The sequence below is a fragment of the Chiloscyllium plagiosum genome, unplaced genomic scaffold (assembly GCF_037043375.1).
Source record: "Chiloscyllium plagiosum isolate Xiang-an unplaced genomic scaffold, Cpla_swu_hap1 HiC_scaffold_44, whole genome shotgun sequence".
Classification (NCBI taxonomy): Eukaryota; Metazoa; Chordata; class Chondrichthyes; order Orectolobiformes; family Hemiscylliidae; genus Chiloscyllium; species Chiloscyllium plagiosum.
Window position 1 is genome coordinate 4,831,450 of NW_028270182.1, and position 17,776 is coordinate 4,849,225.

The 17,776-nt window shown below is 56.4% G+C and overlaps 1 protein-coding gene across 1 annotated transcript in view; it reads right to left on the reverse strand.

The window, feature by feature from the left end:
- Positions 1-17,776, reverse strand: part of LOC122546366 (polyamine-transporting ATPase 13A3-like) — a 263,479-nt gene that overhangs the window by 114,517 nt on the left and 131,186 nt on the right. The window lies entirely within an intron of this gene.

The following is a 17,776-nucleotide window of genomic DNA, read 5'->3' on the forward strand; positions in this document are numbered from 1 at the left end:
TTCCCATGGCCAATTCACCTGACCTGCACATCTTTGCGACTGTGGGAGGAAACCAGAGCACCCGGAGGAAACCCACGCAGACACAGGGAGAATGTGCAAACTCCACACAGTCAGTCGCATGAGGTGGGAATTGAACCAGGGTCTCTGGCGCTGAGAGGCAGCAGTGCTAACCACTGAGCCACTGTGCCGCCCACAACACGTATGGTGGCAAAGGCCACTCAATCAGGAAAAGTGAACTGTCCCCCCATCAAACAGGGACAGCACGGGGTTAGATACAGAGTAAAGCTCCCTCTACACTGTCCCCCATCAAACACTCCCAGGACAGGGACAGCACGGGGTTAGATACAGAGTAAAGCTCCCTTTATATTTTCCCCATCAAACACTCCCAGAACAGGGACAGCATGGGGTTAGATACAGAGTACAGCTCCCTCTACACTGACCCCATCAAACACTCCCAGAACAGGGACAGCATGGGGTTAGATACAGAGTAAAGCTCTCTCTACACTCTCCCCACAAACACTCCCAGGGACAGGGACAGCACGGGGTTAGATACAGAGTAAAGCTCTCTCTACACTCTCCCCAAAAACACTCCCAGGGACAGGGACAGCACGGGGTTAGATACAGAGTAAAGCTCCCTCGACACTGTCCCCCATCAAATCCTCCCAGGACAGGGACAGCATGGGGTTAGATACAGAGTAAAGTTCCCTCTACACTGTCCCCCATCAAACCCTCCCAGGACAGGGACAGCACGGGGTTAGATACAGAGTAAAGTTCCCTCTACACTGTCCCACCATCAAACATTCCCAGGACAGGGACAGCATGGGGTTAGATACAGAGTAAAGTTCCCTCTACACTGTCCCCCATCAAACACTGACAGGACAGGGACAGCACAGGGTTAGATACAGAGTAAAGCTCCCTCTGCACTGTCCCCCACCAAACATTCCCAGACAGGGACAGCACGGGGTTACATACAGAGTAAAGCTCCCTCTACACTGTCCCCATCAGACACTCCCAAGACAGGGACAGCATGGGGTTAGATACAGAGTAAAGCTCCTTCTACACTGTCCCCCTATCAGACACTCCCGGGACAGGGACAGCACGGGGTTAGATACAGAGTAAAGCTGCCTCTACACTGACCCCATCTAACCCTCCCAGGACAGGGACAGCATGAGGTTAGATTCAGAGTAAAGTTCCCTCTACACTGCCCCCATCAAACCCTCCCAGGACAGGATCAGAACGGGGTTAGATACAGAGTAAAGCGCCCTCTACACTGTCACCCCCATCAAACATGCCCAGGACAGAGACAGCACGGAGTTAGATACAGAGTAAAGCTCACTCTACACTGCTCCCCCATTAAACCTTCCCAGGTACAGGGACAGTACTGGGTTAGATATAGAGTAAAGCTCCCTCTACACTGTCCCACCCATCAAACATTCCCAGCACAGGGACAGCACGGGGTTAGATACAGAGTAAAGCTCCCTCTACACTGTCCCCCATTGCACACTCCCAGGACAGGGACAGCACTGGGTTAGATAGAGAGTAAAGCTCCCTTACACTGTCCGCCCCATTAAACCCTCCCAGGACAGGGACAGCACGGGGTTAGATACAGAGTAAAGCTCCCTCTACCATGTCCCCATCAGACACTCCCAAGACAGGGACAGCATGGGGTTAGATACAGAGTAAAGCTCTCTCTACACTGTCCCCCATCAGACACTCCCAGGACAGGGACCGCATGGGGTTAGATACAGATTAAAGCTCCCTCTACACTGCCCCCCATCAAACCCTCCCAGGACTGTGACAGCACGGGGTTAGATACAGAGTAAAGCTCCCTCTACACTGTCCCACCATCAAACATTCCCAGAACAGGGACAGCACGGGTTTAGGTACAGAGTAAAGCTCCCTCTACCATGTCCCCATCAGACACTCCCAGGACAGGGACAGAACGGGGTTAGATACAGAGTAAAGCTCTCTCTACACTGTCCCATCATCAAACATTCCCAGGACAGGGACAGCATGGGGTTAGATACAGAGTAAAGCTCCCTCTACACTGTCCCCCATCAAACATTCCCAGGACAGTGACAACACGGCGTTAGATACAGAGTAGCGCTCCCTCTACACTGTCCCACCATCAAACATTCCCAGGACAGGGACAGCATGGGTTTAGGTACAGAGTAAAGCTCCCTCTACACTGTCCCCCATAACACACTCCCAGGACAGGGACAGCATGGGGTTAGATAAAGAGTAAAGCTCCTTCTACACTGTTCCCAACAGACACTCCCAGGACAGGGACAGCATGGGGTTTTATACAGAGTAAAGCTCCCTCTACACTCTCCCCACAAACACTCAAACACTCCCAGGGACAGGGACAGCAGGGGGTTAGATACAGAGTAAAGGTCCCTCTACACTGCCCCCCATCAAACCCTCCCAGGACAGGGACAGCACGGGGTTAGATACAAAGTAAAGCTCCCTCTACACTGCCCCCCCATCAAACCCTCCCAGGACTGTGACAGCACGGGGTTAGATACAGAGTAAAGCTCCCTCTACACTGTCCCACCATCTAACATTCCCAGAACAGGGACAGCACGGGTTTAGGTACAGAGTAAAGCTCCCTCTACCATGTCCCCATCAGACACTCCCAGGACAGGGACAGAACGGGGTTAGATACAGAGTAAAGCTCCCTCTACACTGTCCCATCATCAAACATTCCCAGGACAGGGACAGCATGGGGTTAGATACAGAGTAAAGCTCCCTCTACACTGTCCCCCCCATCAAACATTCCCAGGACAGTGACAACACGGCGTTAGATACAGAGTAAAGCCCTCTCTACACTGTCCCACCATCAAACATTCCCAGAACAGGGACAGCACGGGTTTAGGTACAGAGTAAAGCTCCCTCTACACTGTCCCCCATAACACACTCCCAGGACAGGGACAGAATGGGGTTAGATAAAGAGTAAAGCTTCCTCTGCACTGTTCCCAACAGACACTCCCAGGACAGGGACAGCATGGGGTTAGATACAGAGTAAAGCTCCCTCTACACTCTCCCCACAAACACTCAAACACTCCCAGGGTCAGGGACAGCAGGGGGTCAGATACAGAGTAAAGGTCCCTCTACACTGTCCCCCATCAAACCCTCCCAGGACAGGGACAGCACGGGGTTAGATATAGAGTAAAGCTGCCTCTACACTGTCCCCCATCAAACATTCCCAGGATAGGGACAGCACGGGGTTAGATACAGAGTAAAGCTCCCTCTACACTGCCCCCCATCAAACCCTCCCAGGACAGGGACAGCACGGGGTTACATACAGAGTAAAGCTCCCTCTATACTGTCCCCCCCATCAAACACTCCCAGGGACAGGGACAGCACGGGGATAGATACAGAATAAAATTCCTTCTACACTGTCCCCCCCATCAAACATTCCCAGGACAGTGACAACACGGCGTTAGATACAGAGTAAAGCTCCCTCTACACTGTCCCACCATCAAACATTCCCAGAACAGGGACAGCACGGGTTTAGGTACAGAGTAAAGCTCCCTCTACACTGTCCCCCATAACACACTCCCAGAACAGGGACAGCACGGGTTTAGATACAGAGTAAAGCTCCCTCTATACTGTCCCCCCCATCAAATACTCCCAGGGACAGGGACAGCACGGGGTTAGATACAGAGTAAAGTTCCCTCTACACTGTCCCCCATCAAACACTCCCATGGTCAGGGACAGCACGGGGTTAGATACAGAATAAAGCTTCTTCTACACTGTCCCCCATCACACATTCCCAGGACAGGGACAGAACGGGGTTAGATACAGAGTAAAGCTCCCTCTACACTGTCCCCCCATCAAACACTCCCAGGATAGGGACAGCACAAGGTTAGATACAGAGTAAAGTTCCCTCTACACTGTCCCCCATCAAATACTCCCAGGGACAGGGACAGCACGGGGTTAGATACAGAGTAAAGCTCCCTCTACCATGTCCCCATCAAACACTCCCAAGACAGGGACAGCATGGGGTTAGATACAGAGTAAAGCTGCCTCTACACTGTCCCCCCCATCGGACACTCCCGGGACAGGGACAGAACGGGGTTAGATACAGAGTAAAGCTCCCTCTACACTGACCCCATCAAACACTCCCAGGACAGGAACAGCATGAGCTTAGATAAAGAGTAAAGCTCCCTCTATACTGCCCCTATCAAACCCTCCCAGGACAGGATCAGCACGGGGTTAGATACAGAGTAAAGTTCCCTCTACACTGTCCCCCCAATCAAACACTCCTAGGGACAGGGACAGCATGGGGTTACATACAGAGTAAAGCTCCCTCTACACTGTCCCACCATCAAACATTCCCAGGACAGGGACAGCACGGGGTTAGATACAGAGTAAAGCTCACTCTACACTGCCTCCCCATCAAACCCTCCCAGGGACAGGGACAGCACTGGGTTAGATATAGAGTAAAGCTCCCTCTACACTGTCCCACCCATCAAACATTCCCAGGACAGGGACCGCACAGTGTGGGACCATCAGTGTGTGACCCTCAGTGTGGCACAATCAGTGCCGCACCATCAGTGTGTGACCATCAGTGCGTGACCATCAGTGTGTGACCATCAGTGTGTGACCATCAGTGTGTGACCATCAGTGCGGGACCATCAGTGTGGGACCATCAGTGTGTGACCATCAGTGTGTGACCATCAGTGCGGGACCATCAGTGTGTGACCATCAGTGTGTGACCATCAGTGCGGGACCATCAGTGTGTGACCATCAGTGTGGGACCATCAGTGTGTGACCATCAGTGTGTGACCATCAGTGTGGGACCATCAGTGTGGGACCATCAGTGTGTGACCATCAGTGTGGGACCATCAGTGTGGGACCCTCAGTGTGGGACCATCAGTGTGTGACCATCAGTGTGGGACCATCAGTGTGGGACCATCAGTGTGTGACCATCAGTGTGTGACCATCAGTGTGGGACCATCAGTGTGTCACCATCAGTGTGGGACCATCAGTGTGTGACCATCAGTGTGTGACCATCAGTGTGTGACCATCAGTGTGTGACCATCAGTGTGGGACCATCAGTGTGTCACCATCAGTGTGGGACCATCAGTGCGGGACCATCAGTGTGTCACCATCAGTGTGGGACCATCAGTGTAGGACCATCAGTGTGTGACCATCAGTGCGGGACCATCAGTGTGGGACCATCAGTGTGGGACCATCAGTGTGTGACCATCAGTGTGGGACCATCAGTGTGGGACCATCAGTGTGGGACCATCAGTGTGGGACCATCAGTGTGTCACCATCAGTGCGGGACCATCAGTGTGGGACCATCAGTGTGGGACCATCAGTGTGTGACCATCAGTGTGGGACCATCAGTGTGGGACCATCAGTGTGGGACCATCAGTGTGGGACCATCAGTGTGTCACCATCAGTGCGGGACCATCAGTGTGGGACCATCAGTGTGGGACCATCAGTGTGTGACCATCAGTGTGGGACCATCAGTGTGGGACCATCAGTGTGGGACCATCAGTGTGGGACCATCAGTGTGTGACCATCAGTGTGGGACCATCAGTGTGTCACCATCAGTGCGGGACCATCAGTGTGGGACCATCAGTGTGGGACCATCAGTGTGGGACCATCAGTGTGTGACCATCAGTGTGGGACCATCAGTGTGTGACCATCAGTGTGGGACCATCAGTGTGTGACCATCAGTGTGGGACCATCAGTGTGGGACCATCAGTGTGTGACCATCAGTGTGGGACCATCAGTGTGGGACCATCAGTGTGTCACCATCAGTGCGGGACCATCAGTGTGGGACCATCAGTGTGGGACCATCAGTGTGTGACCATCAGTGTGGGACCATCAGTGTGGGACCATCAGTGTGTGACCATCAGTGCGGGACCATCAGTGTGGCACCATCAGTGTGGGACCATCAGTGTGGGACCATCAGTGTGTCACCATCAGTGCGGGACCATCAGTGTGGGACCATCAGTGTGGGACCATCAGTGTGTGACCATCAGTGTGGGACCATCAGTGTGGGACCATCAGTGTGTGACCATCAGTGCGGCACCATCAGTGTGGCACCATCAGTGTGTGACCATCAGTGTGTGACCATCAGTGTGTGACCATCAGTGCGGCACCATCAGTGCGAGACCATCAGTGAGGGACCATCAGTGTGTGACCATCAGTGTGTGACCATCAGTGCGGGACCATCAGTGTGTGACCATCAGTGTGTGACCATCAGTGTGTGACCATCACTGCGGGACCATCAGTGTGTGACCATCAGTGCGGGACCATCAGTGCGGGACCATCATTGCGGGACCATCAGTGTGAGACCATCGGTACGGGACCATCAGTGTGTGACCATCAGTGTGTGACCATCAGTGTAGGACCATCAGTGTGGGACCATCAGTGTGGGACCATCAGTGTGGGACCATCAGTGTGTGACCATCAGTGCGGGACCATCAGTGTGGGACCATCAGTGTGTGACCATCAGTGCGGGACCATCAGTGTGTGACCATCAGTGCGGGACCATCAGTGTGGGACCATCTGTGCGGCACCATCAGTGCGGGACCATCATTGCGGGACCATCAGTGTGAGACCATCGGTACGGGACCATCAGTGTGTGACCATCAGTGTGGGACCATCAGTGTGTGACCATCAGTGTGTGACCATCAGTGTGGGACCATCAGTGTGTGACCATCAGTGTGGGACCATCAGTGTGTGACCATCAGTGTGGGACCATCAGTGTGGGACCCTCAGTGTGGGACCATCAGTGTGTGACCATCAGTGCGGGACCATCATGTGTGACCATCAGTGTGTGACCATCAGTGTGGGACCATCAGTGCGGGACCATCAGTGCGGGACCATCAGTGTGGGACCATCAGTGTGTGACCATCAGTGTGGGACCATCAGTGTGGGACCCTCAGTGTGGGACCATCAGTGTGTGACCATCAGTGCGGGACCATCATGTGTGACCATCAGTGTGTGACCATCAGTGTGTGACCATCAGTGCGGGACCATCAGTGTGGGACCATCAGTGTGTGACCATCAGTGCGGGACCATCATGTGTGACCATCAGTGTGTGACCATCAGTGTGGGACCATCAGTGCGGGACCATCAGTGCGGGACCATTAGTGTGTGACCATCAGTGTGTGACCATCAGTGCGGCACCATCAGTGTGTGACCATCACTGCGGGACCATCAGTGTGGGATCATCAGTGTGTAACCATCACTGCGGGACCAATCCGTGCGGGACCATTAGTGTGTGACCATCAGTGTGTGACCATCAGTGCGGCACCATCAGTGTGTGACCATCAGTGTGTCACCATCAGTGTGTGACCATCACTGCGGGACCATCAGTGCGGGACCATCAGTGTGTGACCATCACTGCGGGACCATCAGTGCGGGACCATCAGTGTGGGACCATCAGTGTGTGACCATCAGTGCGGGACCATCACTGCGGGACCATCACTGCGGGACCATCACTGCGGGTCCATCAGTGTGAGACCATCACTGCGGGACCATCAGTGTGAGACCATCACTGCAGGACCATCAGTGTGAGACCATCACTGCAGGACCATCATTGCGGGACCATCAGTGTGAGACCATCACTGCAGGACCATCACTGCGGGACCATCAGTGCGTGACCATCAGTGCGGGACCATCACTGCGGGTCCATCAGTGTGAGACCATCACTGCAGGACCATCACTGCGGGACCATCAGTGCGTGACCATCAGTGCGGGACCATCAGTGCGGGATCATCAGTGTGTGACCATCAGTGTGTGACCATCAGTGTGGGACCATCAGTGTGTGACCATCAGTGTGTGACCATCAGTGTGGGACCATCAGTGTGGGACCATCAGTGTGTGACCATCAGTGTGGGACCATCAGTGTGGGACCATCACTGCGGGACCATCAGTGTGTGACCATCAGTGTGGGACCATCAGTGTGGGACCATCAGTGTGTGACCATCACTGCGGGACCATCGGTGTGTGACCATCACTGCGGGACCATCGGTGTGGGACCATCGGTGCGGGACCATCAGTGTGTGACCATCAGTGTGTGACCATCAGTGTGTGACCGTCATTGCGGGACCATCAGTGTGTGACCATCACAGCGGGACCATCAGTGTGGGACCATCGGTGCGGGACCATCAGTGTGTGACCATCAGTGTGTGACCGTCATTGCGGGACCATCAGTGCGGGACCATCACTGCGGGACCATCAGTGCGGGACAATCAGTGTGTGACCATCAGTGTGTGACCATTACTGTGGGACCATCTCTGCGGGACCATCAGTGTGGGACCATCAGTGTGGGACCATCAGTGCGGGACCATCAGTGTGGGACCATCACTGCGGGACCATCAATGCGGGACCATCACTGCAGGACCATCTCTGCGGGACCATCAGTGCGGGACCATCAGTGTGGGACAATCAGTGTGCGACCATCACTGCGGGACCATCAGTGCGGGACCATCACTGCGGGACCATCAGTGCGGGACCATCAGTGCGGGACCATCAGTGCGGGACCATCAGTGCGGGACCATCAGTGTGGGACCATCAGTGTGTGACCATCAGTGCTGGACAATCACTGCAGGTCCATCACTGCGGGACCATCAGTGTGTGACCATCACTGCGGGACCATCAGTGTGGGACCATCACTGCGGGACCATCAGTGTGAGACCATCAGTGCGGGACCATCGCTGCGGGACCATCTGTGTGGGACCATCACTGCGGGACCATCAGTGTGTGACCATCACTGCGGGACCATCAGTGTGGGACCATCAGTGTGTGACCATCAGTGTGTGACCATCAGTGCGGGACCATCAGTGTGGGACCATCAGTGTGTGACCATCACTGCGGGACCATCAGTATGGGACCATCAGTGTGAGACCATCAGTGTGAGACCATCACTGCAGGACCATCACTGCGGGACCATCAGTGTGGGACCATCAGTGCGGGACCATCAGTGCGGGAACATCACTGCGGGACCATCAGTGCGGGACCATCAGTGTGGGACCATCAGTGTGAGACCATCACTGCGGGACCATCAGTGTGAGACCATCACTGCAGGACCATCACTGCGGGACCATCAGTGTGGGACCATCACTGCGGGACCATCAGTGTGAGACCATCAGTGCGGGATCATCAGTGTGGGACCATCAGTGTGGGACCATCACTGCGGGACCATCACTGCGGGACCATCAGTGCGGGACCATCAGTGCGGGATCATCAGTGTGGGACCATCAGTGCGGGACCATCAGTGCGGGACCATCAGTGTGTGACCATCAGTGTGTGACCATCACTGCGGGACCATCAGTGCGGCACCATCAGTGCGGCACCATCAGTGCGGGACCATCAGTGCGGGACCATCAGTGCGGGACCATCAGTGTGGGACCAGCAGTGTGGGACCATCAGTGTGGGACCATCAGTGTGTGACCATTACTGTGGGACCATCTCTGCGGGACCATCAGTGTGGGACCATCAGTGTGGGACCATCAGTGCGGGACCATCAGTGTGGGACCATCACTGCGGGACCATCAATGCGGGACCATCACTGCAGGACCATCTCTGCAGGACCATCAGTGTGTGACCATCAGTGTGCGACCATCACTGCGGGACCATCAGTGCGGGACCATCACTGCGGGACCATCACTGCGGGACCATCAGTGCGGGACCATCAGTGCGGGACCATCAGTGTGGGACCATCAGTGCGGGACCATCAGTGTGTGACCATCAGTGCGGGACCATCAGTGTGGGACCATCAGTGTGTGACCATCAGTGCGGGACAATCACTGCAGGTCCATCACTGCGGGACCATCAGTGTGTGACCATCACTGCGGGACCATCAGTGTGAGACCATCACTGCGGGACCATCAGTGTGAGACCATCAGTGCGGGACCATCGCTGCGGGACCATCTGTGTGGGACCATCACTGCGGGACCATCAGTGTGTGACCATCACTGCGGGACCATCAAAGTGGGACCATCAGTGTGTGACCATCAGTGTGTGACCATCAGTGCGGGACCATCAGTGTGGGACCATCAGTGTGTGACCATCACTGCGGGACCATCAGTATGGGACCATCAGTGTGAGACCATCAGTGTGAGACCATCACTGCAGGACCATCACTGCGGGACCATCAGTGTGGGACCATCAGTGCGGGACCATCAGTGCGGGAACATCACTGCGGGACCATCAGTGCGGGACCATCAGTGTGGGACCATCAGTGTGAGACCATCACTGCGGGACCATCAGTGTGAGACCATCACTGCAGGACCATCACTGCGGGACCATCAGTGTGGGACCATCACTGCGGGACCATCAGTGTGAGACCATCACTGCAGGACCATCACTGCGGGACCATCAGTGTGAGACCATCACTGCAGGACCATCACTGCGGGACCATCAGTGTGGGACCATCACTGCGGGACCATCAGTGTGAGACCATCACTGCAGGACCATCACTGCGGGACCATCAGTGTGAGACCATCACTGCAGGACCATCACTGCGGGACCATCAGTGCGGGACCATCACTGCGGGACCATCAGTGTGAGACCATCACTGCAGGACCATCACTGCGGGACCATCAGTGCGTGACCATCAGTGCGGGACCATCACTGCGGGACCATCAGTGTGAGACCATCACTGCAGGACCATCACTGCGGGACCATCAGTGCGTGACCATCAGTGCGGGACCATCAGTGCGGGACCATCAGTGCGTGACCATCAGTGCGGGACCATCAGTGCGGGATCATCAGTGTGGGACCATCAGTGCGGGACCATCAGTGTGGGACCATCAGTGCGGGACCATCAGTGCGGGACCATCAGTGTGTGACCATCAGTGTGTGACCATCACTGCGGGACCATCAGTGTGGGACCATCACTGCGGGACCATCAGTGTGTGACCATCAATGCGGGACCATCAGTGCGGCACCATCAGTGTGTGACCATCAGTGCGGGACCATCAGTGTGGGACCAGCAGTGTGGGACCATCACTGCGGGACCATCAGTGTGTGACCATCAGTGTGTGACCATCAGTGCGGGACCATCAGTGTGGGACCAGCAGTGTGGGACCATCAGTGTGGGACCATCACTGCGGGACCATCAGTGTGTGACCATCAGTGTGTGACCATCACTGCGGCACCATCAGTGTATGACCATCAGTGTGGGACCATCAGTGTGGGACCATCAGGGCGGGACCATCAGTGTGGGACCATCAGTGTGGGACCATCAGTGTGGGACCATCACTGCGGGACCATCAGTGTGTGACCATCAGTGTGTGACCATCAGTGCGGGACCATCAGTGTGGGACCAGCAGTGTGGGACCATCAGTGTGGGACCATCACTGCGGGACCATCAGTGTGTGACCATCAGTGTGTGACCATCACTGCGGCACCATCAGTGTATGACCATCAGTGTGGGACCATCAGTGTGGGACCATCAGGGCGGGACCATCAGTGTGGGACCATCAGTGTTTGACCATCACTGCGGGACCATCAGTGTGGGACCATCAGTGTGTGACCATCACTGCGGGACCATCACTGCGGGACCATCAGTGCGGGACCATCACTGCGGGACCATCTGTGCGGGACCATCACTGCGGGACCATCAGTGCGGGACCATCAGTGTGGGACCATCACTGCGGGACCATCAGTATGAGACCATCAGTGCGGGACCATCGCTGCGGGACCATCAGTGTGTGACCATCACTGCGGGACCATCACTGTGGGACCATCAGTGTGTGACCATCAGTGTGTGACCATCAGTGCGGGACCATCAGTGTGGGACCATCACTGCGGGACCATCAGTGTGAGACCATCACTGCGGGACCATCACTGCGGGACCATCAGTGTGGGACCATCTGTGCGGGACCATCACTGCGGGACCATCAGTGCGGGACCATCAGTGTGGGACCATCAGTGTGTGACCATCAGTGCGGGACCATCAGTGTGTGACCATCAGTGTGGGACCATCACTGCGGGACCATCAGTGCGGGACCATCAGTGTGGGACCATCACTGCGGGACCATCAGTGTGGGACCATCAGTGTGTGACCATCAGTGTGGGACCATCACTGCGGGACCATCAGTGCGGGACCATCAGTGTGGGACCATCACTGCGGGACCATCAGTGTGGGACCATCAGTGTGGGACCATCAGTGTGTGACCATCAGTGCGGGACCATCAGTGTGTGACCATCACTGCGGGATTATCAGGGTGTGACCATCACTGCGGGACCATCAGTGCAGGACCATCACTGCGGGACCATCAATGTGGGAACATCAATGTGGGACCATCAGTGTGTGACCATCAGTGTGGGACCATCAGTGTGTGACCATCACTGCGGGACCATCGGTGTGGGACCATCGGTGCGGGACCATCAGTGTGTGACAATCAGTGTGTGACCATCACTGCGGTACCATCAGTGTGGGACCAGCAGTGTGGGACCATCACTGCGGGACCATCACTGCGGGACCATCAGTGCGGGACCATCAGTGCGGGACCATCAGTGTGGGACCATCAGTGTGTGACCATCAGTGTGTGACCATCACTGCGGGACCATCAATGCGGGACCATCACTGCAGGACCATCAGTGCGGGACCATCAGTGTGGGACAATCAGTGTGCGACCATCACTGCGGGACCATCAGTGCGGGACCATCAGTTCGGGACCATCACTGCGGGAACATCAGTGCGGGACCATCAGTGTGTGACCATCAGTGCGGGACCATCAGTGTGTGACCATCACTGCGGGACAATCACTGCAGGTCCATCACTGCGGGACCATCAGTGTGGGACCATCACTGCGGGACCATCAGTGTGAGACCATCAGTGCGGGACCATCGCTGCGGGACCATCTGTGCGGGACCATCACTGCGGGACCATCAGTGTGTGACCATCACTGCGGGACCATCAGTGTGAGACCATCAGTGCGGGACCATCGCTGCGGGACCATCAGTGTGGGACCATCAGTGTGTGACCATCACTGCGGGACCATCAGTGTGAGACCATCAGTGCGGGACCATCGCTGCGGGACCATCACTGCGGGACCATCAGTGTGTGACCATCACTGCGGGACCATCAGTGTGGGACCATCACTGCGGGACCATCAGTGTGAGACCATCAGTGCGGGACCATCGCTGCGGGACCATCAGTGTGGGACCATCACTGCGGGACCATCAGTGTGAGACCATCAGTGCGGGACCATCGCTGCGGGACCATCTGTGCGGGACCATCACTGCGGGACCATCAGTGTGTGACCATCAGTGTGTGACCATCAGTGCGGGACCATCAGTGTGGGACCATCAGTGTGTGACCATCACTGCGGGACCATCAGTGTGGGACCATCAGTGTGTGACCATCAGTGTGGAACCATCAGTGCGGGAACATCACTGCGGGTCCATCAGTGTGAGACCATCACTGCAGGACCATCACTGCGGGACCATCAGTGTGGGACCATCAGTGTGGAACCATCAGTGCGGGACCATCAGTGCGGGAACATCACTGCGGGTCCATCAGTGTGAGACCATCACTGCAGGACCATCACTGCGGGACCATCAGTGTGAGACCATCACTGCAGGACCATCACTGCGGGACCATCAGTGCGTGACCATCAGTGCGGGACCATCACTGCGGGTCCATCAGTGTGAGACCATCACTGCAGGACCATCACTGCGGGACCATCAGTGCGGGATCATCAGTGTGGGACCATCAGTGCGTGACCATCAGTGTGTGACCATCAGTGTGTGACCATCAGTGTGGGACCATCAGTGTGTGACCATCAGTGTGTGACCATCAGTGTGGGACCATCAGTGTGGGACCATCACTGCGGGAACATCAGTGTGTGACCATCAGTGTGTGACCATCAGTGTGTGACCATCAGTGTGGGACCATCACTGCGGGACCATCAGTGCGTGACCATCAGTGTGGGACCATCAGTGTGGGACCATCAGTGTGTGACCATCACTGCGGGACCATCGGTGTGTGACCATCAGTGTGTGACCATCAGTGTGTGACCATCAGTGTGTGACCGTCATTGCGGGACCATCAGTGCGGGACCATCACTGCGGGACCATCACTGCGGGACCATCAGTGCGGGACCATCGGTGTGGGACCATCGGTGCGGGACCATCAGTGTGTGACCATCAGTGTGTGACCATCAGTGTGTGACCGTCATTGCGGGACCATCAGTGTGTGACCATCACTGCGGGACCATCAGTGTGGGACCATCGGTGCGGGACCATCAGTGTGTGACCATCAGTGTGTGCTCATCAGTGTGTGACCGTCATTGCGGGACCATCAGTGCGGGACAATCAGTGTGTGACCATTACTGTGGGACCATCTCTGCGGGACCATCAGTGTGGGACCATCAGTGTGGGACAATCAGTGTGTGACCATCAGTGTGTGACCATTACTGTGGGACCATCTCTGCGGGACCATCAGTGTGGGACCATCAGTGTGGGACCATCAGTGCGGGACCATCAGTGTGGGACCATCACTGCGGGACCATCAATGCGGGACCATCACTGCAGGACCATCTCTGCGGGACCATCAGTGCGGGACCATCAGTGTGGGACAATCAGTGTGCGACCATCACTGCGGGACCATCAGTGCGGGACCATCACTGCGGGACCATCACTGCGGGACCATCAGTGCGGGACCATCAGTGTGGGACCATCAGTGCGGGACCATCAGTGCGGGACCATCAGTGCGGGACCATCAGTGTGGGACCATCAGTGTGTGACCATCAGTGCTGGACAATCACTGCAGGTCCATCACTGCGGGACCATCAGTGTGTGACCATCACTGCGGGACCATCAGTGCGGGACCATCGCTGCGGGACCATCTGTGTGGGACCATCACTGCGGGACCATCAGTGTGTGACCATCACTGCGGGACCATCAGTGTGGGACCATCAGTGTGTGACCATCAGTGCGGGACCATCAGTGTGGGACCATCAGTGTGTGACCATCACTGCGGGACCATCAGTATGGGACCATCAGTGTGAGACCATCAGTGTGAGACCATCACTGCAGGACCATCACTGCGGGACCATCAGTGTGGGACCATCAGTGCGGGACCATTAGTGCGGGAACATCACTGCGGGACCATCAGTGCGGGACCATCACTGCGGGACCATCACTGCGGGACCATCAGTGCGGGACCATCAGTGTGGGACCATCAGTGCGGGACCATCAGTGCGGGACCATCAGTGCGGGACCATCAGTGTGGGACCATCAGTGTGTGACCATCAGTGCTGGACAATCACTGCAGGTCCATCACTGCGGGACCATCAGTGTGTGACCATCACTGCGGGACCATCAGTGCGGGACCATCGCTGCGGGACCATCTGTGTGGGACCATCACTGCGGGACCATCAGTGTGTGACCATTACTGCGGGACCATCAGTGTGGGACCATCAGTGTGTGACCATCAGTGCGGGACCATCAGTGTGGGACCATCAGTGTGTGACCATCACTGCGGGACCATCAGTATGGGACCATCAGTGTGAGACCATCAGTGTGAGACCATCACTGCAGGACCATCACTGCGGGACCATCAGTGTGGGACCATCAGTGCGGGACCATCAGTGCGGGAACATCACTGCGGGACCATCAGTGCGGGACCATCAGTGTGGGACCATCAGTGTGAGACCATCACTGCGGGACCATCAGTGTGAGACCATCACTGCAGGACCATCACTGCGGGACCATCAGTGTGGGACCATCAGTGCGGGACCATCAGTGTGGGACCATCAGTGTGAGACCATCACTGCGGGACCATCAGTGTGAGACCATCACTGCAGGACCATCACTGCGGGACCATCAGTGCGTGACCATCAGTGCGGGACCATCACTGCGGGACCATCAGTGCGTGACCATCAGTGAGGTACCATCAGTGCGGGACCATCAGTGCGTGACCATCAGTGCGGGACCATCAGTGCGGGATCATCAGTGTGGGACCATCAGTGCGGGACCATCAGTGCGGGACCATCAGAGTGTGACCATCAGTGTGTGACCATCACTGCGGGACCATCAGTGTGGGACCATCACTGCGGGACCATCAGTGTGGGACCATCAGTGCGGCACCATCAGTGTGTGACCATCAGTGTGTGACAATCAGTGTGTGACCATCAGTGCGGGACCATCAGTGTGGGACCAGCAGTGTGGGACCATCAGTGTGGGACCATCAGTGTGTGACCATTACTGTGGGACCATCTCTGCGGGACCATCAGTGTGGGACCATCAGTGTGGGACCATCAGTGCGGGACCATCAGTGTGGGACCATCACTGCGGGACCATCAATGCGGGACCATCACTGCAGGACCATCTCTGCGGGACCATCAGTGCGGGACCATCAGTGTGGGACAATCAGTGTGCGACCATCACTGCGGGACCATCAGTGCGGGACCATCACTGCGGGACCATCACTGCGGGACCATCAGTGTGGGACCATCACTGCGGGACCATCAGTGTGTGACCATCAGTGTGTGACCATCACTGCGGCACCATCAGTGTATGACCATCAGTGTGGGACCATCAGTGTGGGACCATCAGGGCGGGACCATCAGTGTGGGACCATCAGTGTTTGACCATCACTGCGGGACCATCAGTGTGGGACCATCAGTGTGTGACCATCACTGCGGGACCATCACTGCGGGACCATCAGTGCGGGACCATCACTGCGGGACCATCTGTGCGGGACCATCACTGCGGGACCATCAGTGCGGGACCATCAGTGTGGGACCATCACTGCGGGACCATCAGTATGAGACCATCAGTGCGGGACCATCGCTGCGGGACCATCAGTGTGTGACCATCACTGCGGGACCATCACTGTGGGACCATCAGTGTGTGACCATCAGTGTGTGACCATCAGTGCGGGACCATCAGTGTGGTACCATCACTGCGGGACCATCAGTGTGAGACCATCACTGCGGGACCATCACTGCGGGACCATCAGTGTGGGACCATCTGTGCGGGACCATCACTGCGGGACCATCAGTGCGGGACCATCAGTGTGGGACCATCACTGCGGGACCATCAGTGCGGGACCATCACTGCGGGACCATCAGTGCGGGACCATCAGTGTGGGACCATCAGTGTGTGACCATCAGTGTGTGACCATCACTGCGGGACCATCAATGCGGGACCATCACTGCAGGACCATCACTGTGGGACCATCAGTGCGGGACCATCAGTGTGGGACAATCAGTGTGCGACCATCACTGCGGGACCATCAGTGCGGGACCATCAGTGCGGGACCATCACTGCGGGAACATCAGTGCAGGACCATCAGTGTGTGACCATCAGTGCGGGACCATCAGTGTGTGACCATCAGTGTGGGACCATCACTGCGGGACCATCAGTGCGGGACCATCAGTGTGGGACCATCACTGCGGGACCATCAGTGTGGGACCATCAGTGTGTGACCATCAGTGTGGGACCATCACTGCGGGACCATCAGTGCGGGACCATCAGTGTGGGACCATCACTGCGGGACCATCAGTGTGGGACCATCAGTGTGGGACCATCAGTGTGTGACCATCAGTGCGGGACCATCAGTGTGTGACCATCACTGCGGGATTATCAGGGTGTGACCATCAGTGCGGGACCATCAGTGCAGGACCATCACTGCGGGACCATCAATGTGGGAACATCAATGTGGGACCATCAGTGTGTGACCATCAGTGTGGGACCATCAGTGTGGGACCATCAGTGTGTGACCATCACTGCGGGACCATCGGTGTGGGACCATCGGTGCGGGACCATCAGTGTGTGACAATCAGTG